We start from the raw sequence: 27068 nt of genomic DNA, 5'->3' as shown, positions 1-27068 counted from the left end.
CTGGTCATTGAGAAAACCAAGGAAGGAATGTAAACATTAATATCAAATGAACATGTAAATATGTAGCTTATTAAACATCCAGGATACAGGAAGGGCATTTAAAAAAGATATTGTAGTTACTTTAATAAATAAAGCAATTTTAGATATCATAATGCTCTACTTCAAGTTCTTGTAAAAGCAAAAACAAGCCAAGTAGCAATGAAATCGGGCAGATAACAATTAAATTGATGGTAAAAGAGGAATAAAAAGGATTCGTGACACAAAAAGTAGATTATGCAAAAATAATAAACAAGGTTGACAGAAATTCACCAAAACTGATCATATTTAAGAAAAGGGTGCAAAGAATAAAACAATAAAGAGGGTGATAGTAAGACAGTTACTAATTAGGGATTACTTTTAAAAACTATACTCCAAAACACTAGGAAATCTATAAGAAAAAAGGATATATTTTTAGAAATATAAGATTTACCAAAATTAAGGCTAGAAGATACTAGTTATGTGAAAAATCTTCAGAGATAAAAGAGAGAGAAGTGGTAAATAATATATTCAAAAAATAAAACACAAGGTTGAGTTTATTTACAGATAAATAATAATCTACATTTTGTTACACAACATGTATAAGCCATTATTTCATTTGTTTTATAAAATGTTATTTTCATTAATTATTTCAGTATTCTGAACATACATAAAATGTATTTTGATTATATTCTTCCCCACTCCATCCTTTAAATCCATCCAAATTTACTACCTCACATTTTAATGAGCTTTTATATTAGAAAAAAGTTTTAAAAAATTAACCACCTGATGCAATCTGTGCTGCAGATTTTTCAAGTATAGTTAGCTACAAAGTTTCTCCAATCATATCATAAGATTAAAAAGAATAGAATCCTTCTAAACTCACTTTGAGCATCTAGTATTATGCTTACAGCAAAATCATATTACAGTTGACAGTTTCCTTATTTACATAGCTATAAAAATCTCTTGTAAGAATATCTTCTATCAATCTGTCTTTGAATTATTTGAATAAATATGTCAAACATATTCTATCATTTTATTTTTTGTTAAACTGGGAAAGGTTTTTTAAAATGGGAAAGGAAGAGTAATTCAAAACAAAATAATTCAGTTTATACATTTGTTATTTATCAGTTTAAGTTTTAGGGTTTGCATTTTATGCAGTTTGAATGTCTCCTGTCAGGGTGAGAACAGCCCTTAAATTCCTTCCTGGTACATTCAGAGTGACTTGATCAAATGTGAAAATAAGTATGTTCATTTTAAACATAGTCAATATAGAGTAGTGATATTACAAAGTTTCAAAATTTTTAAAAAACTTGAAAGAAATTATTTCACTAAATATTTGAAAAAGATTAATTCAAACAATAAAAAGATTATAATGCCAAGAAACACTTTTCTCCAATGACTTTATGTGTCAAAAATAATGATAGTTAACAAAAAGAGTAGATGAAATGATTTCTAATGATATTCTGCTATACTCACAGATCCAATGCTTATTAGACAGGCATCACCCAGCAACTGACGCAGAGACCCAAAGCCAAAAGTTAGGCTGGGCTCGGGAATCTTGTGGAAAAGAGGGAGGAAGGATTGTGAGAGCCAGAGAGGTAAAGGACAACACAAGAAAACCTACAGAATCAACTAATCTGGGTTTACAGGGGCTCACGAGACTGAACCTCCTACCAGAGAGCTCACATGGAAATGACCTAGGCTTTCTGCACATATGTTACAGTTTCGTAGCTTGGTCTTAGTGTGGGACTCCTGATCGTGGAAGCACAGGCTGTCTCTGACACTGCTATCTGCTTTGGGGACCCTTTTCTCCTACTGGGTTACCTTTTCCAGCCTTAATAGGAAAGGAGGTGCCTAATCTCATTGGAGCTTTATATGGCTGACTGATATCCATTGCCCTTTTTTGAAGGGAAAGAAGGAGACTGGATGGGTGTTGTAGGAGGAGAGATTCTAGTTAGGGACTACGAGGAGAGGTGGGAGGGGAAAATGTGATTGGACTGAAAAATTAATTAATTAATAATTGTTTCAATAGAAGTAAATTAAGACAATTTTACTTAATAAATCAGTGAACACACCTATGAAATAATTCTAAAATGAGTAATAATAAAACAATTATTTATTCTCATATCACTGAGTTTCAATCATAGACTAGATATTGTTGTAATAGTTTTTGTTTTTATTATACTTTCAATATTTTCCATATTGCCAGACACCTTTATTAAGTTTGATTTTAATAAATATTCACCTACATTAAATATACTGCTATCCACTGAAATTTTTCCTTTTGTTACTGCTGAACTTACCCTACAAGTTTAAAATTTTAGATATCTCTACTTAAAATACTTGCTTCATTTGAAATACAATGTTTTCAATGTCATTGTCTTATGAATAAATAAAATAGCTGGAAAAAATGAATTTAAGTTAAATAGAAGATGCTCCATTTCTTGAATATTTCTACTTTAATATATCAATAATTTTACCAATTATATTTAACTTGATTTATTAAAATCTTAACTAATATTCTAATTCATATTTTCCATTTTTTGTGACAAATTAATGTCGCACTTAATAATATTTATGTGAAACAGTTTAAAGAAAGTATTTTATTTTATTACAAAGATTTCCCTTCCCTTCCTGTCTCCAAATTTTTCCATATGCCATTTTCTCCTCCATATTAGTCTTCAAATTTATGGACTCCCTTTTTACTGTTCATATTGCATGTATCTATATATCTATATTTATTCATGTGTGTGTATTCCTAATTACAACATATGAAGTCTGTATAACTCTACCTGCATGTATGTTTTCAGTGCTGACTTTTGTTTGTTTGTTTGTTTTTTTTTTTGAGACAAGGTTTCTCTGTGTAGCTTTGCACCTATTCTGGAACTCACTCTGTAGCCCAGCCTGGCCTTTGAACTCACAGAGATCCGCCTGCCTCTGCCTCCCAAGTGCTGGGATTAAAGGTGTGCGCCACCACTACCTGGCTTCAGGGCTGACTTTTGGGTACTGGACGACTAACTGGTGTGCTCTCCCCTTCTCAGGGCTACCTCTCCCACTCTCACCTCGTCTCCATTTCTGCAGTTCTTAGTGGACAACTGAGGCCGTGTGGACTTTTCCCGTTCAGTTTGACATCTTCATTGGCATCATCTTTATTCAGTTAACTTTAGACTCATCATGTGTGTGAGACTTCGCGAGTGTAACTTCTGGTGTTACTAGAAGACATAATCTAATTTATATATATATATATATATATATATATATATATATATATTAATCCTTGATTCTTTGACTCTAGTAATCTTTCCGTCTCCTCTTCCGTACCTTTCTCTAGCCTTAGGTGTGGGAATGTTTTGAAGTTTCATATATGTGTTGTGATTGTGTTCTAAAACTGCATAATGTTTGATTGTGATTTTCTGTAGTGCCTGTGACTACAGAAGTGACTCCTTGATGAGGTGTGAAGAGTGTACTTATTTAAGCTAAGAGATGTATATATAGATTGTTGTTTGGAATTATACTTAATAAATTGACTGTTGTAGATTATCCACCAGGATCACGATTTCTATATGCACTGAGTAGTTTTTTGTTTTGTTTTGTTTTGTTTTTCTAGTACAAGACATGATATCTTGTTTAACAGGTCTTATATCCAATCAGAAAGCTGTTGGTTACCACCAAGGTGAGTGTATGTCTAGTGCACCAGTAGGGTTGTCGAGCTATGCTGGTCATTGATGTGATTCATAGATGTTAAAGCTGGTTATGACTATTGGTTGAGTTCCTACTTTAGTGTTGTCTTTTGATACCATGAAAGCTAGTCTTGGGTAAGGTTCATTAAGGTTAATTCCAGCTCAGGGATCTTAGCTTACTGTTTCTGAAATGCATGGTGTCTCCAGCAATAAGGACTTACACTCCAACACTGTAGTTAACCAATGGCAATAGAAATGGGCTGCATGTTTTTGGAGTCTCTTGGAAAGCCAATATGTGCAAAAGATCATCTTGTGTCCAGACTTGTCGATTATCACAAAGGTAGTTATTGGAGTTTTTGTGTGATGGTCTTAGGCTCTTACAGGGAGCATTGTAAGCCCACATGAGAAAATGTTATTTATACTGTATATATTATATATAAATAAGTCCTATATTGTAGAATATGTATTACAGGAAATTACATGCGTTATAGGTTTTAGTTTTTAGGTATGTATTAAAAGTGTGGTTTAATGTGAGTTTTCAGCCACCGATATTATTATTTATCTATCTCCTGTTTCTGTATTTATTATGAACCCTTCCCAAAGGAGACACCTCTTTTTTCCATTTCTCTTATAAGATCACTCATAGTCTGCTATTCCTGTTTATCCTCCCCAAACTCTTCTGTAACTATTATTTTTAAAAATGAAAAGGGAGACCATATATTTGAAGGATAGGAAGGAGAGGAATATGACAGGATTTGGAGGGAAGAAAAGAAAGAAGAAAATATCACAAGAATATTATCTCAAAAATATTTTAAAAATCAATGAAATGGATTAATTAACTAAAAAGAAGAGAATAAGTAATGACATTTTAAAAAGTTAAAAAAATGAATTACCATATCTAGCATTTCAAATGATTTTTAATACTTTTAAATCCTAGAATTTGTTTGGTATAAACATATCAAAATTACATTTGAAAACTGAGGAAGGAAAAAAAGTATCCACAAATTTTAATTTGGTGAAATGTAAATATGAGTTCCATTATTTCTAAATTTAAGAAATACCACATACAATTTAACATACTACATTCTTTTTCTCAAAAGTAATTAGGACAAATCAAATAGTTCGCATGAATTTAATTCAATGATGAATTTTAAAATTTGTCTTCTATTTAGTCTTCAGAATGTGCTGGAGTGAAAGCTATTATACTTCCGATGTGGGGGACAGCAAAGCTGAAAAACTGAGGGTTGGGCTTTATGCATAGTGTCATTTGTCAGTATTAAACGAAAGGCAGTGTTAGTTGTGGGGTTTCTGGAACTCCAAGAAGTATTAATTCAAAAAATACATTAAAACTTGGAATTAGGATTCTAATATGGTAAAAATGACAGAAAAATGGTGTATATTACCTTTGTGCAAATGTAAGAAAATTAGAAGAGAAAGGGAGTCAAGAGTGTATATCAGGGATGTCTGTGGAAAATATAAAATTAAATTAAAATACTAAAATGTCATCACATTTTTGTTCAAAACAATAATTTATGATATTTATAAATTAAAATATTGATGGAAAACATTTAGTAAATTTAGACATAAAAAATAAATTACCTTTATTTCCAAAGATGAAATGATACCCTCTGACAGCTATGCAGAATTCATTCTTGACTTACTATTTTGCAATAGAGAGCTGAAAGCACACTACTGATCACCCCACAACTTGAATTGCCCTGCCTGACTGAATTTCCTAAAAACCAGGGATATGAAATTGAAGTGAAAGGAGACATTTCATGTTCTCTCTAAGGTAGTGCCATTTCTTGTGGCACTGGTTGCAATCCAAAAGTTCACATTGTCATTAATGAGATTCAGTATATTGTCCGTATAACTTTTACCTGTAGTATTAATTGATTGATATTTAAAATTAATCTCTCTGGACAATGACAAAAATATCTTTCTGGGTAACTATATTTTATGTATGTGCCAACTTACAAATGTGAATTTAATAAATAGTAATAAAAATTAAAATATTTTTATAAGTATCAAATACTAAATATAAAAAGAAATTGATTTTAAAACACAACATAAAGAAGTATGTAATTACGAAATGAACAATAAAAATACTGGAGCCTTTTATTTCATCACTTTATGAGTAAAATTCATAAATAGTGCCTTAGAAACAAAAGAAATCGATATTTAGAAAGACTTATAGGAATGCAGATACACAGTTATTCAAGAGAAATGAAAAGAAAGGATCTAGCAAAGTACAAAAACCTGTAGACCATGAAAATTTTGGCTTTTTCATGAAACTACTAATCTTCTATAACTTGTTTACTATTAGTAGAAGTAGAATAACTGACAGAAAAACTGTGGTAATTTCAAGACACAAGAAGGCTTGAATAACGTACAAGGAGTAACAGTAATTTAATCATTGTTATATTATGTAATGCCTATACTTGTTTCTGTTTTACTTCACAAGATGTAGAGTCACCGATCTTCCTTTATCAAAAGCATTGCCACACACATATGAGTACTGTCTTTCACTGTGACTTTAAATAGACTGTAACATCACTGGGTTATAGGAATTTTTCTGTGACATTGTATTCTCTCAAGGCATAATCTCATTAGAATTCTATTTTGTACAAACTAAAGTGGAATGCATGCTACATCCTCATGTTATCCAGTTCTTAGACTTGATTTTCCTGGTCTGAATTTTTCATCCTAAAAGTTTACTTGTCTTTCCCTAATTCTTAGTTATAGGCTAGTGACAACTTTGTTGACATAATTCAAGTATCACCGAAAATGACATTTATATAGAAAAAAAAATTGTCTTTCAGGTAAAAGAATACCTTTTTTTTTTTTTAAGACTTTTTTTTTATGGTTTTTTTTTTTTTTTTTTTTTTTTTTTTTATTTTGCAGTACCATTCAGTTCTACATAACAGCCACGGATTCCCTTGTTCTCCCCCCTCCCGTCCCCCTCACCTTCCCCCCAGCCCTCCCCTCCATTCCCATCTCCTCCAGGGCAAAGCCTTCCCCACAGACTGAGGTCAACCTGGTAGACTCAGTCCAGGTAGCTCTAGTCCCCTCCTCCCAGGCCGAGCCAAGCAATCCTGCATAGGCCCCAGGTTTCAAACAGCCAACTCATGCATTGGTTCATAGTTCATGTGTTTCCATTCATTTGGCTATTTGTCCCTGTGCTTTATCCAACCTTGGTCTCAACAATTCTCGCTCATATAAACCCTCCTCATTCTCGCTAATTGGACTCCCAGAGCTCCACCCAGGGCCTAGTCATGGATCTCTGCATCCAGATCCCTCAGTAGTTGGATGAGGTTTCTAGCACAACAATTAGGGTGTTTGGCCATCCCATCACCAGAGTAGGTCAGTTCTTAGAAAATTGGGAATCCATCTCCCCCAAGATCCAGCTATACCACTCTTGGGCATATACCCAAGGAATGCTCAACCACACCATAAGAGCACTTGTTCAGCTATGTTCATATCAGCATTGTTTGTAATAGCCAGAACATGGAAACAACCTAGATGCCCTTCAACTGAAGAATGGATAAACAAAATGTGGTACATAATACACAATGGAATACTACTCAGCAGAGAAAAACAATGACATCATGAGGTTTGCAGACAAATGGATGGATCTAGAAAAAATCATCCTGAGTGAGGTAACCCAGACTCAGAAAGACAAACATGGTATGTACTCACTCATAGGAGGATACTAGATGTGGAACAAGGATGACTTAAGACATTTTCTACTCACTCCTCATGTTATCTACAGACGTCCCCTCCTCCCTCCTCCCATCCCCCAGCCCTCTTTCCCAAGCTACCCTGCATCCCCACATCCCCCAAATTGAGGTCTCCCATGGGGAGTCAGCAGAGCCCAGCTCACTGAGCGTAGGCAGGTCCAAGCCCCTTCCCACTGCACCAAGGCTGTGCAAGGTGTCACACTTCAGGCACCGGGTTCCCAGAAGCCTGCCCATGCACCAGGGACAGATCCCGACCCCCGGCCTGGGTGCCCCCCAAACAATTGGATCCAAACAACCGTCCTCCGTGTCCAGAGGGCCTAGTTCAGTCCCATGGGGGCTCCACAGCCACAAGTCCACAGTTCATGGGCTTTCACTAGTCTCTGCACGTCCTTCCATCATGATCTCGAGGTCCCTCGCCTGCAGTATCTCTCCTCTCTCTCATCAGTTGGATTCCTGGAACTCAGCCTGGTGCCTGGCCGTGGATCTCTGTATCTGCCTTCATCTGTCACTGGACAAAGGCTCTATGATGACAGCTAGGTTATTCGCTAGGCTGGTCACCAAAGTAGACCAAGCACCCTCTGGACCACTGCCCGCAGACCAAGGTGGGGTCAACCTTGTGGATCCCTGAGAGACTCCCCAGCATCCTGCCTCTTCCTATTCCCATGATGTCCTCATCTATCATGGTATCTTCCTCCCTGACCTCCCACTCTGTCCCTGTTCCACGTTGACCCTCCCATTTCCTTATGTTCTCATCCCCTACTCCTCGCCCTCTGCCACCCCGTACACCCAGTCCACTCATGTAGATCTCATCCCCAAACTAAAAGAATACCTTCTGAGGGCTGTTACATGTCCAAAAAAAAAAAAAAAAGGACAAAAGTTCTTGGAACATTTTGTTTTCATGCTGAGTTGGTATAGGAGGAACAAAACGTCCTCAGCTGAAACGTCTTAAAGTTTTCACTTTCCATGTAAAACTCCATCTCTCTCCTCTTTATCATATCATGTACTGAAATTGAAATATTTTATTTCAATTCCATAATTAAGGAAAATAAATGCATACCTTTTCATGTGTAAAATACAATTAAGGCAATAATAAAAATCTTGTCTTACATTTCACTACAGGCACAAAGAATGTGTACACAATTTTTAAATGTATGCTCCTATTCTCATGTTTCATTGTATTCCTTAGGCTCATTTGCATTCCTAATCTTACTGTTTCATTACTTGGTTGTTTAGGGATCTGTACAAGGCTAATATGTATACAGAGCATAGGCTTTTTACATGATAGAAATGTATTTTACCATCTGTAGCCCTTTTAAGTCAGCTTTTTTCTTATACAATTTACCTTTTCACTGGCAGATAAAGTCATCTAAGTGTATCCATTATTTGTTTGCATGTGTTCTTTTAACACATTGTATGTACTATGTAATGTATAAGTAAGTTTAAATATATTATATAATCAGACATTTATTACTCTATGGTGAAGATATTAGAACTCTTTCCTTTAGCTTTTGCAAAACTATAATACATCATATAATACATCATGTGCTGCTGTGTAAACAGCACACAGCAACCTTGAAAGTAGTACTCATCATTCAATATTATTGCTATCTTTCTGCATTCTAACAGTATCCCCAAATACACGCAGTTAATATACTACTCTAAATCTATCAGAACAAATTTCTATAGTCCATGTAGCACTGAGATCTCATGGTATTTACATTTTTTCATCTAGATTAACCCAATAAACTCATTTATATACATGCTGTTAATGGCATTTCAAGATCATGCATAGGTACCACTTTTTCTTTATCACCAACACCATGCTGGACACATGGATTAGATATTTAGCTTTCTTGTTATTGATACTATTATACTATTTATGGGTATGTTCATTTTTATTTGGAGCCTATATTTCTTCTGAATATACAGTAAGAAAATTGCTACATCATATGGTATTTTTATATCCACTCTTCTGAAAAATCTTGGTACTGTTTTTCATAACCGTTGTATTAATTAATTAAGTATTAAACCAACATTAGTCTGAGTTTTCCTGTCCTGCAAACCCTCAATAGTTCTAATTCTTGTTATAAACAGCTATTCTCATCAGAATTTCCACTGTACTTTCATGGTGATTAGTTACATTGAGAATTTTTTTGCATAACTTCAGTCATTAGCATGCCTTGTACTTGGGAATGTTTATTTTGGTAAAACCTTTCTTTATTAAGTGAGTTATTGGTTGGGATTGTTCGTTGATTTTGAATTTTTAGAGTCCTCTATATATTCTGAATATTAGGTCATAGATGTAAAAGTGGCAAACATTTTCTCTCCATTCTGTAAAATGCCCTTACATTCAGCTTTTCACTAAAAGATGTTTTTTGGTTGAACAGAAGTCTAAAAACAGAGTGTGTGTGTGTGTGTGTGTGTGTGTGTGTGTGTGTGTGTGTGTGTGTCTGTGTATATATATATAATATATATATATATATATAATAATATGTATATATATGTGTGGGTATATATATTATTAAATTTATCACAGAGGCCCTGACAATATGTACTGATCTCATAATAATGAACTTTAAGAAATCTTTAGTACTAAGTTTCATTAATCTGATACTAAATTTCATGGCAAAGTCCTGTGTTGGGTATTTTATCCTAACCAATAATAGATGGTGTTCATTCTTCATTGTATCCTGCGCAAGGTTGTGGTGGCATTGTTGAAGTTCACTAAGGCTGATCATTCTTACTTGTTTTGTTTTGTTTCGAGACAGGATTTCTCTGTGTAGCTTTCTGCCTTTCCTGGAACTTGCTTTGTAGACCAGGCTGGCCTTTACCTCATAGAGATCTGCCTGCCTCTGCCTCCCAAGTGCTGGGATTAAAGGCGTGGGACACCATCGCCCGGCAGCTGATCATTCTTGAATATCAGAGATACCAAGGTGTATAGAGGGACTCACTTGGAACAATGTCATGTCTGACTGGTAACTGAACAAGACAAATATATCCATTCCAGTGTGTTGCAGTTACTCATCTCATTGGTGGTAGGGCCTGCTATGTAGACTCTTTGAGTATTGATCTTGGTGTCAAAAGTTTAAGGTTAAAAAGGGAACTGTTCCTTCTTTACAAAGGGTTATGTTAAATTAATCAAATCCAAGTGTAACAAATTTAGGAACCTGTGTACTCCTGGAAAAAAGGGTTTAAGTTCCACAAGCCCACTTCAAGGCTGACAATGATGGTGAATGGAGCATTTTCTGTCTTTTAGCTCTACGTCTAACACCAGGGCAGTTCTAGTGCCTTCAATTGTGAGTGCTGATCTGTCAATTGGACTTTGAGTTTTTTAGTATTGGGAAACATTGTGGTAAAGTCTCTCCTGAGATTCAAGTCTAAGATTCAGGTTAACTTTTCCTGCTATGCTATCCAGCAAATATCTCCTCCGTTTTAAGTTATCGTGGGTTGAAGAATGGCAGACAGAAGCAATCACATAAGCACCTAGTTGAGTTTGTTCTAATAACCCAATCTATTAGTACATGATGTGGTTCATCACGGCATACTCAGTGTTGTATTTCATGACTAAAGCCCATATTTAGTACCTTTTTGTTCCATTAAATGTGAAATATCTGAGGTTTGGGATTATAGGAGGCATAATATGGGCAATCTGTATGTCCTTATCTGTTTCAAAGTGTCTGTTCTTATTTCAAATGGTCCTTTGACAGTCAGCTTTAGTTCTTGCAAATCACTTTGTTATGTGACTATTCATGCAAGTTGGTGTCTATTTGTGAATATGATGATGGGGATATTACTCATCTTCTCATTGAGCTATTTTTGACTCTAACTCATTGTTACAAAAATTCAAAACCATACTTAGGTGCTAAGAGGATAAGTATTTGTGCTCTTATAGTGCTATTCCTTAGATTGTATTCTTTAGCTCTTGTTATTTTTATATATAATTTGTTTCAATATCCACACTGTTCTAATAATTTCTTATGATGTACAATCTAAAACATTTACCTCCCTGCTTTGTAGCCAACTTGTGCTAAAGTCAACTGAAAAATAAATATTTGTCTGGAACTCCAAGCTTGACAACTATAAATGTAGTGTCTACTTAGTAAAACCTCAAGGCTATTTCTTAACTCAGCACTTTAAACTTCTCTTGAGCAATTTCTCTCAGTTCTATAAAATGAAAAACTGAACCCAAGATTTGGCCCACAGTAGAAAATCCTTAAGTTGCAAGCAGACAATTTCCTTACAGCTCCAGAAATGTAATGACACTTTGAATCAATAAAGATACATGAGAAGAGAATCTCTAAAAATAGCTCTCCAATAACTCTAAACCAAGATTCTTAAATCTCTCCTCAAGGACAGGATTTCTTCAGTGTCTGGTGTCTTTTGTCAAGGGCTTTTTAATAAGAGTGAAAGAGCTTGTATCGATGATAGAGTTTTATCACTCTGCTAAAAATAGAAAGACCATCAGTCCAGTGGACATACTTTCCTCTGGCACTCAAATAATGATTTTTTTTTAATTAGAAGGTTGGGATACTATTCCTATGAATGGCTTTGTCATTTGTGGAAGAAAAACATATGACAACAATGATTCAAATGAAGTGGATATTTTTAGTGCTTATCTTTTTTTCAGGAAGGAGGTTTCATTTCATTGGTTATCTTTATCCAAAAAATCTGTGTTTCCTATTTCATTGCCTTCATATACTAAAATGTATTATTTTAAGTGACAACAAATTAATAGTATTCATTCTGTGTTTAAAATCATATTAGAATAAAACCTAGCTACAGATGTGTGTGTTCAACAGTAACAGCAAACACTAAAAATATATCCATAATTAAAAACAAATATAGCTTTACTCCTTTGAACACATAGGATCCTCTCCAGTTTTGTTTTGTTTTGTTTTTACCATACTCTAAATAAAGGATTATTCAGAGCTTTAAAAATAAAACCCCTGTTTTCTTTGTTCTGAATAAATTACTAAGCCAGCACATGGATGATTTGAGCAATATCCTTTATCTCCAATATAAAGTAATGAATAAAATGTTTGGAATTAGATTCCAGTGTTATCCTCTGCACCAGAAAGCTGTGTGATCTGTGATAGGCTTCCCCAAGCTCGCTGTTCTTCCATTTACAGATCTGCAAACTGGAGATAATAACGCTAACCTCATGAGGTTGTTATTAAAGTATTAAGTAGAATAACATGTCATGTTCAGCTGTCCAACCGATGATAATATAAGATTAATCTTTGTCAAATTCAGCTAGAGATGGACAAGCCAACACACTGAACAAATAAAACCATCATGCTTATCTTATTTTTTTATTTAATTTAGTACATGATTAAAATATGAAGATATTTTGAAAACAGAATTCAAGCTTAGGAACGTACAAAAACAATGACGTTAGCTCTCAAGTTGCTGAATAATCATTTTTTAATGAAATATTGATATTTTAGTTAATTTTTGAGTGCTGCTGGGACCATGTATTTCTCCTTATCTACAAATACTCAAATGAACATGAATCTACAGTGTATTGGCTACCAATCTGTCTAGGTACTGAAACAGAATGCTCAACTATACATTTTTTCAAAATAGAATCATTCCTAAAGACAGCAAATAACAACAAAAGGATAAGAATTGTACTTCAGGCTCCTAAAACCTAAGAATGCCTATAGGGAGCATGTGTCTCTTGCTTCACAACTGATGCACTGTGAAAAGACTCTCCTCTATCAGAGCTTGAAATGATGTGAATGCTTAGGATAAATTACTGAGAGCATTTTAGTAGGAAGCTTTCTTGTCAGCCTCCTGCACACAAATAATGAAAAGGAGACTTCTTATTAATTGCAAAAGCTTGGCCTTAGCTTAGGCTTTCATCCAACTAGCTGTTAGAACTTAATTAGCCTGTTTCTATTAGTCTACATTCTATCACATAGCTCCATTACCTATCCTTTGTCCTGTAGGTTTTACTAGTTCCACGTCCCATTGCCTTCTCTCACACAGCTAGATTCATCCCTCTAACTTCCTTTCTCTCCTAGGAAACCTAGCCTAACATCTTCTACTTAGCTACTGACCATTCAGCTCTTTATTGCACCAGTCACAGCAATACATCTTCAGACAGGGTACAAATATCCACAACACATTTTGACTAGAGGTTTTAGAAGAGAGTGACAAGCCTGTTTTTGCAGGTACATTCTTATTTCAGGATATTGCATTTCAAACAGATCCTACAGTTATTATGGGGAATTACAGGGCAAACAAAGAGGATAATGGGGTGGCCTGATCTACCCAGCAAACTATCCTCTAGGGTGAATTCCACACCGCAGCTAGAGCATAGGACTCTTATTCCCAGGGTCGTGGGTTTAAGCCCCATGTAGGGTGCCATTTGTAGCTGAAGTTTTCTCCAGGCCTGCCCAGCCCCATAGACCCTGCAGCCGCTTATAAAATAATCACTCAGAAGCTTTTACTAATTAAAACTGCTCAGCCATTTGCTCAGGCCTACCACTGGCTAGCTCTTAAATTTATACTCAGCCCATTTCTGTTAATCTATATGTTGCCATGTGTTCCATGGCTTTACCTGTGTGCCATTACATGCTGGTCCCTGAATGGCAAGCTGGCCTCTCTTATTCCTTCTTCTTCCTGTCTCTCCCTTTGAACTTCCTACCTGCCTCTAAGCTGCCTTGCCATAGGCCAAATGGCTTTATTTATCAACCAATCAGAGAAACACATATTTGCAGTGTACAGAAAGTCATTCTCCCATCAGATACTTTTTTTGGGGGTGGGGTGGGGTGGGGAATTCACATAACTCTCCAGGAAACTGAAATTTGTAGTTAATATAAGAATTCCTCGACAGTTAAGTACATTTATGTCAATATTCTCTAGTTGATTTTTGGTAAATTGAAAGGTAAAATCTGTTAGTATTTGATTTATACAAACTTACTGGATTGTACAGGAATCATAAAAGGAAGACAAAAATAATATAAAACAGAAAATGTCTCCAGGGGGTTGTGGTTCATGCCTTTAATCCCTACACTCTGGAGGCAGAGACAGACATTTCTGAGTTTGAGTTCAGCCTTGTCTACATAGTGAGTTCAGTGACAGCCAGGACAACACAGAGAAACCCTGTCTCAAAAACAAAACAAAAAAAATTAATATAAATAGGGGTGTTTGTATTATTTCATTTAAACAATATTTAGATTGTAAATATACATTAGAATAAGATTTAAAATAAATATATTGTTGTTCTCTCCTCCAAATCTTAAGTTACTTATTTTATTAAGAAAAACTTTATAATATCATACTTAGTCCAATGAGAGGATCCCTTATTCATGCCAATTTTTAAGCTTAATTACTAAACTTGTGATAGTATTCAAAACTGCAGTTTCTGATACTTTATTGTTATACCATGTGTTTTCTCTGAAACTGTCCTTTTTCTGTGTTACCTTACAGTTATTTCTTTGGGGATGTTATGTCACCAAATTCAGGACAATTACAGGCACAGTATTCTCAGTGTTAGAAGGATTTCACTAGTCTGAGAATTCTTTTGCCACATGACCATTTTTGTTTATCACTTTGAGATGCACATAACAAAATATATGTCCAAGATTTAATTAGTTATCCCCTGTGAATATAGAAGAGAAGCCTATATTTCTTCAGCTGAAGCTAATACAGATGGCATCAGTGTGAATATTGGAGAGTTGACCTTTTCCTCGTCTACAAATGAGGTATACTTCGATCTTTGTCTTTTCTTAAGGGAAATGTTATACATTCTAATAGCTCAAATCCTTCAGGTGAGGCAAGATACTTGGTATACAGGTGTTAGGAGAACTAAGACCTTGAGATTTCAGGCTAAAAGGTACTTATTTTAGAGATTCTACTACTTTATACATCAAGTTTTCAAAACTACAGACTAGACTTTTACAAACTCATTTTATTTCAGTGATGTAAGGAAAACCCATTTTTAACTGAGTTTGTTAGTTGAAGACCACAAAGTTTTTAAATTGCTAATATTGTTAATTAACACTATTGTGGAGAAATCATGGCTAATTCTGATTATGTCCTGGTGATTCTAGTTGCAACTCATAAAATCTCTGCTTATTGTATCCATGAGTTTGTAGTTGTTTAGAGCATAATACTGTTACTAATTTTTCCATTATACTGACTCCATGTGGAATACAATGATAATCATATTTCATTTTAGAGATTTTAAAATTTATATAAGTATAATTATATATTGGATTATCACAATCATTTCTCCAAATGTGAGAAATATCATCATGTTGTTTAGAATTATTGTAATAAATGGACAAACATTCCAATCTGATGTGTTCATCTGCAAAACACATTTTCATACTATTTTGTATTAGCTCAAAATATGAAAATGTGTGTGTATTTTTAAAAGAAAACATATATGTCCACCAAATGCGATAAGCATGCCTAAATTCTTAGCATTTGAGATGCCAGTGTTGGGAAATCCAGAGTTCAGAGAGTATCAGGCTACACAGCAAGATAGTGTCCCCAAAGCAAACAAACAAACAAAAAAAGCCAATGAAAACCAGGATAATTTGGCTTCTAAAGTGAGAGAGAAAGAAAGGGAATGGAGTTGGGTGGTTGGGGAGGGGACTGGATAGAATCTCTGAAGAGTTGGAGGACATGAAACTATGATTAGAATGTAGAGTATGAAAAATTGTTATTTCAGTAAAAAGAATAATTGTTTTCAAAAGGAAAGCATTCACTTTGAGATCAAAATGTAACACATTTAAGTGAACATTGCTAATTTTTGTAAAAATTTTAAGGTTCAAATTTCTTAGTATCATAATAAACAAAACAAACATTGTAACGCAACATTTTTTCACTAAATGGAAATTTCATTATATCAGTTTCTGATACCAATAACCTGAGCACCATTCTTTTACTTTGTTAGCAAATTTATTCTCTGTAATCAAACTTAATTATAGATCATTTCTCTTTAAACCAACAATTCTTCTCAGTACTTTAACTGCTGCTACCTTGTTTGGTACATATCTTCAACAGCTCTTGCTTAGGATGCTGTGATTACTTCCTTGTGAAGTGGTTTACTTTTGAAGTGGTTTGCAGGAATTTTACCATCAACTGCATTTAGTCTATTTTAAAGCAAACAGAGGAGTTTGCTCCTGCTTCAACTTGATATACCATGCTTTGTTAACTCCCACTGGAGGCCTTACCACTGAGACGTGGATGGGGGTGGGTAGAAAGGAAGTAGAGGGAGTAAACGGGAGGAGAGGAGGGAGGGGAAACTGTGGTTGGTATGCAAAATAAATTTTAACAATTTAATAAAAAATAAGAAAGAAAACAGAAGGGGTCTCAGTATAATTTTGAGGAAAAGCAGGGAACCAGATAGAAGCAAAACAGGAGGCATGGATGAGGGGTGTCATGTAGGAAGATGACTTATAAAAGATATACTGACTCATAAATATGAAGTTACTACAGTAGAACCCACTCACTGTATATATTGTTAGATAAAATAACAAAAATAGGTAAGACTGTACAGTCTCGACAGTTTTCTGCAGTGAAAGTCATTTACCTTATAGTTCCCTTGAACATCCTGTATTTGCCCCTCCTGATCCTGTTTATCCATTCCTTCTATTCTGCACCTTGCTCACTCTGAGATCTTGGGATTTGCTTTGTTTGCTCCCTGAAAGTTGTTCCCTAGACAACCTGACAAGTATCTTCACCTAATGCTATTCCTCAAATGGTGCCTCATTAGAAATGACACTCTTAGACACTGCCTTTCCATCATTTCTCTTCTCTCTTCCTCCCTATAGTACCTATCAGTGTTAAAAGAAAAAGATGTCAATGGGTTATAAGAGAATATTTTGTTTATAATAATAAAATGAAAGACAAAATCACTTAATTTGAGAGAATGGCCAATATCCATGTTTGAAGAGACTATTAAAACCTGTTTTATAGACCTAAGTTACACAAAGTATGTGTTTTGCACTTTGCAAATCCTACAAAAGCACAAACACATTGGACAAATATTATTACTACTAATAATATTAAGGGAGACATAGATAAAAATGAAGAAAACTATTAAAGACAGAGATAATATTAATTTACTCTGAGAACAAGCTAATGTCTCCACATCAGAGTTTTGTTTTTATTTTTCGGGAGACATAGATAAAAATGAAGAAAACTATTAAAGACAGAGATAATATTAATTTACTCTGAGAACAAGCTAATGTCTCCACATCAGAGTTTTGTTTTTATTTTTCTTCTTAGCCTGGGATTTTATAACCTTGACTGAAACTATTATTCAATGGAGAAGTCCTTGAAATGTAATTGCAAAGGCAGGAACCTACAGGGAAATAGGGATCAAAAGCTCTCCTCGCTCCAGATGCTACAAAGCCTTTCCTTCCAGATGCTGCCGACTTTGCTCCCCAGGTATCTTTAAATTAGGAATCTGTCTTAGCTGGTGCAGGAAGACAAGAGGTCAAGCTAAATAAGATGATTCACCTAAACCTATTTAAAAAGAAAGTGGCCTAGGAGTCTTGGTGCTAGTGTTAAGGATTATTTAGTGAATCCGATTGCTGAGTTTCTAAATATCTCAGCAGTTTGAGGGAACTTGCTATCCTGACTTGATCAGGCCAGAAACTGAAAATACAGAAGCCTTTATCAGACAGTCTGAAATCCCACTGCTATGGAGAAATACTGATGAGTGCTTTCTGTGGAAGAAGCAGAGTGCCCCATGGCTAGAATGTCATCAGTACGTTTTTAATTCACTTCTTAGCACAAAAAAGCAACATAATTAGATTCTTGCTCCAAGAGTAACTGTGTATGGATAATTTTGGAAGGTTTCTACATTTTTTAGAAAGATGGTATTTTTAATTATCAATGCCATATAAAAGATTTATCAGTAAATTGTTAGTCATAGAATGAGATTTATAAGGTAAACTGAACACATAGTGAAATATGTGCAATTATAGCATCCCTTCCTAATTCAGAAATATATAAATATTGACAAATATTAAGAATTGTTCTTACATATTTTTGTCAGAGAATGCAAGGAGAACTGGGACATGTTTTATGACTGTGTATTCCATACATTCTTAAGTGCTCCATATTACTAAGACAAATCACCAATACTAAAATGAAACATAGTCATCTTACATTATTATAAATCAAGACAAACAGAAGAAAAAGAAAGGCAGATACAGAAGAGGAAAAGAGATTAAGACAAATGTCCTTTACATCAGGGTAGTTACTGAAGTCCAGGTGCAGAATACTATTAAGAGAAAAATAACATAATTTCCGGGAGAGGTCTAAATATGTGAAGTCAAAACAAACTATGGATATTGGCATATTTTCTTATACTTTGTACCTCCCTATTCTTATTTATTAAACAATGAGAACCAACAAGAGGTAATTAAATGATACAGAAACTGAATCAATGCATTCATTGGAGTGCTGTAAACAAGAAAATATTGTTGAATGTAACTTGTGTACCCATGATTCTATGAATTAATAAGGCTAAATATTTACAAACAGACTTAATGGAAAAATTAAATTAAATAAAACAAATTTGGAAAGACTCAATAAAGTTATTTAAAAGCTGTAAATGCACTTTTTATTGCTTTGAAATAGAAGTATTTCTTGGTGTAGTAAATGATAAAAAAAAGCTTCCAGCTTTACTAATGCTGGAACATCTACCATGCTTATAGTTTCATAAAACTATATGTACATGAATCAGGACATGTAGCAGGCCTTCTACTGCTCCTTATTACAAATATTTCAAGTATAGATAACTATCTAATGAATGAAGACACTCTAAGTTTGTAAAAATACAAATTCAAAAATTTTGGGTAAATACAGCCTTCTTTGTCCATTGTTAAACTTTAAAGTAAGATACTGTGCGATTTTATGAACATTTTTAGTGCACATTCTTTCCCCTTTTTGGTTAAATATTTAATGATTTCAAACTAGTTGTAATTTCCTGCGATTTTATGATAGTGAAGATTAGACCTCAGACCTGGCACTTGCTAGGCATATGATTTGCAGAATATTTACAACCATGTGTCATTTATTTACTTTTAAAGATAGATTTAACCTTTGAATTCTGTGTATGTTTTTCTGTCTGCATGTAGTATATGCACAGGATTTATACTGCTTTTTCTCAAGACAAAGCATTCCAGTTGGTGGAAAGTTCCTCAGGGCTCAGAGTTTTCTTAGTTGAGTAAAACATCCTGTCCTGTAGAGAAACTTGCTAAACTTATGAAGTACACACCTCAGATGCCTTGGAAAGCTCCAGAAACTTATCAGAAACGCTAGGCTCCTCTTTCTCCATGGTTCTGTAATAAGCAATGACCGTTATTCCTGGACAGTGTTAGACAAGCAGAGTGACATTAAGAGGCTCATGCTCACTTAGCTACCCAAAAAAGACTCTCCAAATTGTAGCTGCCTCTAGGTTGAATAGTAAGCTCCACATTTTCAGACCTCATGAGCTCTCAGACAAGCTGGTAGTAGTGGGCTTTTAATGATTTAGCTCTTTTTGAGTATTTCTACTTCTTTACCCCTGTTCTTGTAGGTAATCCAAATCCAGTAAAACTCTTTGGTTCACCATATTGAAGTTTGATTTTTTTTTCCATGTGAGGAGATGTTCAAGAAGAAAGTAAGAAATTTGGAGAGTTCAAGTCAAATTAGCCTGGAAAACCTGAGAGTAAGATAAGAGTACAGAAAGCTCAAACCTCATTTGGTGTTAGGACTTCCAGAAGAGTATTTTCAGGAATATTGGCAGATTGTGTTAAAGTCTCACTTTTTCTTTTACATTTAATTACTTATTTTTCTTAAGGGTATCTTGTGTGTGGGGTGAATAATCAGGTCAGGAGACTGCTTTCAGAAGTGGATTTTCTCCTTGGATCTTGTGATTTCTGGCTTTTCACGTCACTCTCTTATGTCACATTGTGGCATGGGTGAGGGAAAGATGCGCTCCTTCTCTCCACCCTCTCCACCTGCAGCAGGTGGGGGTCCTGACCCAACCCCTCACCAGCTACAACACTCTAGAGAAAATGTCCTGCCAGTCGCCTGGCCTGGGCAGAACAATAGAGTTGACCCTGTAGACGGGTATGGATGAGCCGTCCCTGGGTCCATGAGAGGAGCATAGTTCTTATCACCTCCCTCCTCGACAATGTGGTGCTGGGAGTGAGGGAAATATTCCTTACTCCTCGCCCCTACTACCTAGAGCTATTGAGGGAGCCAAACTTCCCCTCTACCAGCTGCAGCACTCAGGAAATGGTCCCTGGGCAGCACAGCAGAGCTGACCCTATTTACCAAAGATCAGAGAGCCACCAAAAAATATGAGCCTGAGGCATCTGAACTTGTTCCTTACCTGGTATATGGCAACATGGGCATGGAAGCGATGTCCTTGAACCACACCCCTCTCTGCCTGAGGTGGCAGGGAAAGTTGGCTCTGAGGGCATAAGAGCTGGAGAGCTGTCCCTGCCCCTCACCAGCTGCGGCACTCTGGAGGGCAGACCTTGCACCTTGCCTAAACATCACGGGAGAGCTGATTAAGTTGGTGGAGGTGTGGGTAATCCAGCCCCAAATTTTAGAGCAGGAGAGAGTAGTCCCTTACTGCCATGCATTGGTACAGGTGGGGGAGAGATGTCACCTATAACTCCTTCAGGAAGCTTACCCTCTCCCTTACCAGCTGCAGCACTCAGGAAATCAGGTCTCACTCCTCATCTGGACAGCACAGTAGAGATGACCCTGTTGTCTGAGGCACAGAAGAGCTGGCCCTCAGGGTAGGAGAGTGGGATAGTTGACCACAGCCCCTCATTTGTCATGTGGTGGTGAGGAAAAGGGAAAAATGCCCTCTCCACTTATTACTGCTACCTATGGTGGGCAAGGGAGCTGACCTTCTCCCTGACCAGGGGCAGCACTCAGAAAAGTGGGTCCTGCACCTCATCTAGACAGCACAGCAGAGCTGACCCTATTGACAGAGGTATGGGGGAAGAGGCCCCGAGACCATGAACATAAGAGATCTGGCAATGCTTCTCACCTGCAATATGGTAGTGGGGGTTGAGGAGAGATGCCCTCCACCCACTAGCCACTTGCAACAGGTGGCAGAGCTGGCCCTGAGGTCATAAAAGAGGGAGTGCTTTCCCTGCCCCTTACCAGCTGCAGTACTGCAGAGAGTGGCCTTTTTATTGTGTGGCATTCCGAAATCAGCTAAATTATCAACAATGTTAGCTTAATTAGAAACTTTTAGCAATCCAAATTGTTGTAAATTTGGGGGTGATATGGAAACCTAGTGCAGTAGGAATCTCTGATGGTGACCCTAGTGAAGACTTCTAGTAATGGAGAATATGGAGCCTGAATCAGCCATCTTCTGTTTCCAGGAAAAACTTCCATTGGTGGGGCTTGGGCATCAACCCAACCACAAAAATTATTTACAATTTATTCTGCTTGCAAGATGTGCTGGTATAATGGTGGCATAGAACTTGTGGGAGTGGCCAACTACTTACTGGTTCAACTTGAGGCCCATGATATGAGAGGGAGGGCACAACCTACATTCCCTGGAGGAACCAGAGGTTGACTAGACCAGAGACCTAGGATAAAATAAAATATAACTGGAAAAAAAGATAAGTCAATTAAATGATTCCTAGTGATATTCTGTTACACTCATAGATGACTATTGTCCTCAGAGAGGCTTCCTCTGGCAGCTGATGGGAGCAAATGCAGAGACCCATATCCAAACCTAAGTCAAGATAGAGTCTAAATTGGAGATCTTAATTGGGTCCCTCCTCTTGGAGCTCAGAGAACACCATGGAAAATGGGAAGGAAAGATTGTAGGAACCGGAGGGGTCAAGGATACCATGAGAACACAGCCCACAGAATCAACTAAGCAGGGCTGATAGGGCCTCACAGAGACTGATGCAACAATCACTGAGCCTGTAGGGTTATGAGCTAGGTGTAGCCATAAGTTTCTCTGGTCCCACTCTACCCCGTGGTCCTCTGTTTCTCTGGTCCCGCCCGGCCCCATGGTCCCTCAGCCACTTATAAAATAATTACACAGAGGCTTATATTAATTACTAATTCTATGGCCTATTAGCTCAGGCCTCTCATTAGCTAGCTCTTACAACGTAACCCATAAGTATTAATTTATGTATCACCACGAGTTTCTTAGCTTTAACTGTGTCCCATTACATGTTGATCCTTGGAAAACAGTTTGGCGTCTCTCCCCATTCTCCTTTCTCCTTTCACTACCTCTCTTGGATTTTCCTGCCTGGCTCCATCCTGCCCTGCCATAGGCCAACGCAGCTTTATCTATTAGCCAATTGGAGCAACACATATTCATGTCATACAGAAAGACATCCCAGAGCACCTAGGTCTTTTGCATATAGGTTACAAGTTGTGTAGCTTGGTGTTCTTGTGGGACTCCTAACAGTGGGAGTCTGTGTAGGACGGTGTCTCTGCCTCTTCTGCCTGCTCTTAGGACCCTTTTCCTCATACTGGGTTGCTCAGTCCAGCCTTGACACGAGAGTTTGTGCCTAGTCTTATTATAACTTGATAAGTTTAGTTTGGTTGAGATCCGTGGAAGGCTTGCTCTTTCTGAAGGGGAACAGAGAAGGAGTAGATCTAGGAGAGAGAGGAGGTAGAGAGGCAGAGCTAGGAAGACTGGAGGGAAATGTGGTTGGAATGTGAGAAGATTTTATAAATAAACACAACTGAGAAAAACAGAAAATAACTACATTTAACAACAATACAGCATCAAGGACCAAATAGAGGAAGGCTTCTCCCTGCACAGCTATAGAAAAAAAAAATTTAAATCGGCTTTAATATATTGTCATTCTTGTCAATGGATTACAGTGTCATAGACATATTGCTGAAATATGAATATGAAAACACCATGCCTTACATTGTGCATTGCTATTGGTTTACTGATGCTTACAGTTTTAAAATGTTTAGCACTAGAGAAGAACTATATAGGGTCATAAATAAATGATTCTGTACATATAAATAGTAATGATAATTTATTTATATTTCAGGTTGTTCAGAAGCAATTTTAAATTAGTTTCTTGCCAGTTAACTAAATCAGTTCATTTAATGGTAGTTTAGTGGTTGTAATTATATTGTCATTGGATTACAATTTTGATTGACTGTTTCTAAAAGGGATATATTTCAAAAGTGCTGTCTTCACTTTATTAAATTTACATTTTATGAAAAATTTATGAAAAGTGCTTAATTGCAATTATGTACTCTTAAAATTTTATTTAAATTGCATGACATAATAGTAAAAATGCTTTTTGTTTTAACTGTCAAATGTTTTTCTCTGCTAAGTAGTATTCCATTGTGTATATGTACCACATTTTATTTATCCATTCTTCAACTGAAGGGCATCTAGGTTGTTTCCAGGTTCTGGCTATTACAAACAATGCTGATATGAACATAGCTGAGCAAGTACCCTTGTGGTATGATTCGGCATTCCTTAGGAATATGTCCAAGAGTGGCATAGCTGGATTTGGGAGAGATTGATTCCCAATTTTCTAAGAAGGCACCATATTGGTTTCCAAAGTGGTTGTACAAGCTTGCATTCCCACCAGCAGTAGAGGAGAGTTCACCTAGCTCCACATCCTCTCCAGCATAAGGTGTCTTCAGTGTTTTTGGTCTTAGCCATTCTGACAGATGTAAGATGGTATCTCAGAGTTGTTTTGATTTGCATTTCCCTGATGATTAGGGATGTTGAGCAATTCCTTAAATGTCTTTCAGCCATTTGAGTTTTCCTCTGTTGAGAATTCTCTGTTTAGTTCTATAGCCCATTTCTTAATTGGACCAAGAACAGAGAGGGAGAACAAGGAATAAGAGACCATGATAAATGAAGACCACATGAAAATATGAAGAAGCAAAGTGCTAGAGAGGCCCACAGAAATCCACAAAGATACCCCCACAACAGACTGCTGGCAATGGTCGAGAGACAGCCCGAACTGACCTACTCTGGTGATGGGATGGCCAAACACCCTAATTGTCATGCTAGAAACCCCATCCAACGACTGAGGGATCTGGATGCAGAGATCCATGGCTAGGCCCAGGATGGAGCACTGGGAGTCCAATTAGGGATAAAGAGGAGGGATTATATGAGCAAGAATTGTTGAGACCAAGGTTGGATAAAGCACAGGGACAAATAGCCAAACGAATGGAAACACATGAACTATAAACCAATAGCTGAGGAGCCCCCAGCTGGATCAGGCCCTCTGGATGAGTGAGACAGTTGATTAGATTGATCTGTTTGGGAGGCATCCAAGCAGTGGGACCAGGACCTGTCCTCAGTGCATGTGCTAGATGTTTGGAACCTGGGGCTTATACAGGGACACTTGACTCAGCCTGGGAGGAGGGGACTGGACCTGCCTGGACTGAATCTACCAAGTTGAACTCAATCCTCAGGGGAGTCTTTGCCATGGAGGAGATGGGAATGGGGGGTGGGCTAGGAGGAAGGCGGAGGAGGGGTGCGGGAGGGGGGAGAACAAGGGAATCCGTGGCTGATATGTAAAATTAAATTAAATTATAAAATAAAATTAAAAAATAAATGTCAAATGTTATTAATAGCTGATTTAAGACATAAATGGTATACTACTAAGACCTTAATAAATCTGTAGATAATCCTTTGAAAAAAAATATTTTAGTATGAATTATTTCCATTAGCACTTTAAATTTTGTGGGCTTTTAATTTTATATTTGTTGTCAAGAAGATTTCGGGAGTTGTTCATTTTGTATGTGTTACATAAATTGTTTTATATATTTTCATAAACATTGTGATCAAAAATGTCTTTGATATGGTAATAAAGCTTTTAACATCTGTTCATGGCCCCGATGATGAAAACACTGAACTTCGCCATATCTTTGAATTGCACCTTGGCCATATCATGCATTTTTGACCATGAACATGAGCAAGAATAACATCTCTTATTTGTGGGTAGCAGCACTTGTATTCCCATCACTGATTACTTAATTCTAGTTAGCATATATGTATGTTTAGAAGTAGGTGTGTCAGAGGCCATATGAGCCTAAATTGTAAAACTAACAGAAGATTGCAGAGAATGATATTCAGAAATATAATTCAGTTATTTATTCTGTACGGTATGGTTCCAAAACACAGACTGTCAGTACATACTGCATCTGAATAAACTCATACTTGTTACATACAAGTGCCCAATAATCTATTACAATTAAATCAGATTGTTAATCACACTTACTTGAACAATTAACAATAGATTTACATATTACTTTGCCTTTAAGGTTATAATTTTTCTGGGCTAATTTTCACAAGCAGACATTATTTTTGTGAGTAGCTATTAAAGTACTCTCAATTCTTACAAAAATCTGATCTTTGCAAAGAAATTAAATCAGTGATTATTGTAAGTTAATCTTTTTATAATTTATAATTCATGATGTAGTAGAATTAATGCGTTCTTAAATGTAACTGTCACGAAAGGAATTATTGTATATTTCATTAGAAACTGTTTATAATAGCTTTGAAATATATAGCTACTCATTAGTGGAGGTGACAATTTTACATCATAGATATAGTCATAGGAAATACTACTCTCACATTTTTAATTGGTCCTGCCTTTTACTAAGTGATGACTCATATTTTAAGTTCTGTTTCTTTTTTGTTTGTTTGTTTTTTGAGACAGGGTTTCTCTGTGTAGCTTTGTGCCTTCCAGGCTGGTCTCGAACTCACAAAGATCCACCTGCCTCTGCCTCCCAAGTGCTGGGATTAACGGCGTGCACCACCACCACCCGGCTTAAGTTCTGTTTCTTTTAATCATAAGCTTGCTTGTATTCATAGTAAATAAATAAATACTTAATTTTTTGCATGCTGCAAGAATTGAATAGTTTTAACTACTATATTGACTAATTAAACTTAATTTTCAATTAAGTTATTTGTATTTTTTCAAATGTTTTTCAATATTTTTCAAATATCATGCCATTCAAAATTTTACAATTGTTTATATTTTATATTTCAAAAACTGAAGAATTTCAAACAAATTTAAATTTTATATTTTGTTGAAATATTCTTTTTCAAGCTGCTGAAATTGAATGTGCATAATAAATAACTCCACTTACCTTTTATAATCTGATTTACCTAGCTCTAAGACACAGATTGGCATTTCTTTGAAAATTACATTTCAAGTGATCATTTTATTATCTCAAAGTAGTAATCAATGAGAAATATTTCATTTCTTTAACTGGTTATTAATTAAAATATCTGCTTAAAATTTAAAATATGTCTACAAAGAAATTTTTGTTTATCCCTTTTCACGGATACAGTACATATTACATCTGAATTAACTCATACTTGATACATACAAGTGCCCAATTATGTTAAATAAGTTTTTTTCAGTCACAGTTCTTTGAACAATTAATAATAGTTTTGCATATTTCTTTTCCTTTACGATGAACTTATATCTATGTATCAAACAGAGACGGGGAATTATTGCATGGCTCATAACATATTTATTATTTTAAATTTCCATTGTAATTATGTATAGTTATTAAAGTTGATTGATAAACACTTTTACGATTTCAGTTTCAAAATAATAGAAGACACCAGAGATTGCTGTCACTAGCTGCTGAAACTGGTGAAAATACCTAAATGTAGCAATTT

This window comes from Peromyscus californicus, unplaced genomic scaffold (assembly GCF_007827085.1).
Source record: "Peromyscus californicus insignis strain IS unplaced genomic scaffold, ASM782708v3 Scaffold_12__1_contigs__length_115047231, whole genome shotgun sequence".
Classification (NCBI taxonomy): domain Eukaryota; kingdom Metazoa; phylum Chordata; class Mammalia; order Rodentia; family Cricetidae; genus Peromyscus; species Peromyscus californicus.
The sequence above is the reverse complement of the archived record's forward strand: the minus strand, read 5'-3'. Positions refer to the sequence as shown.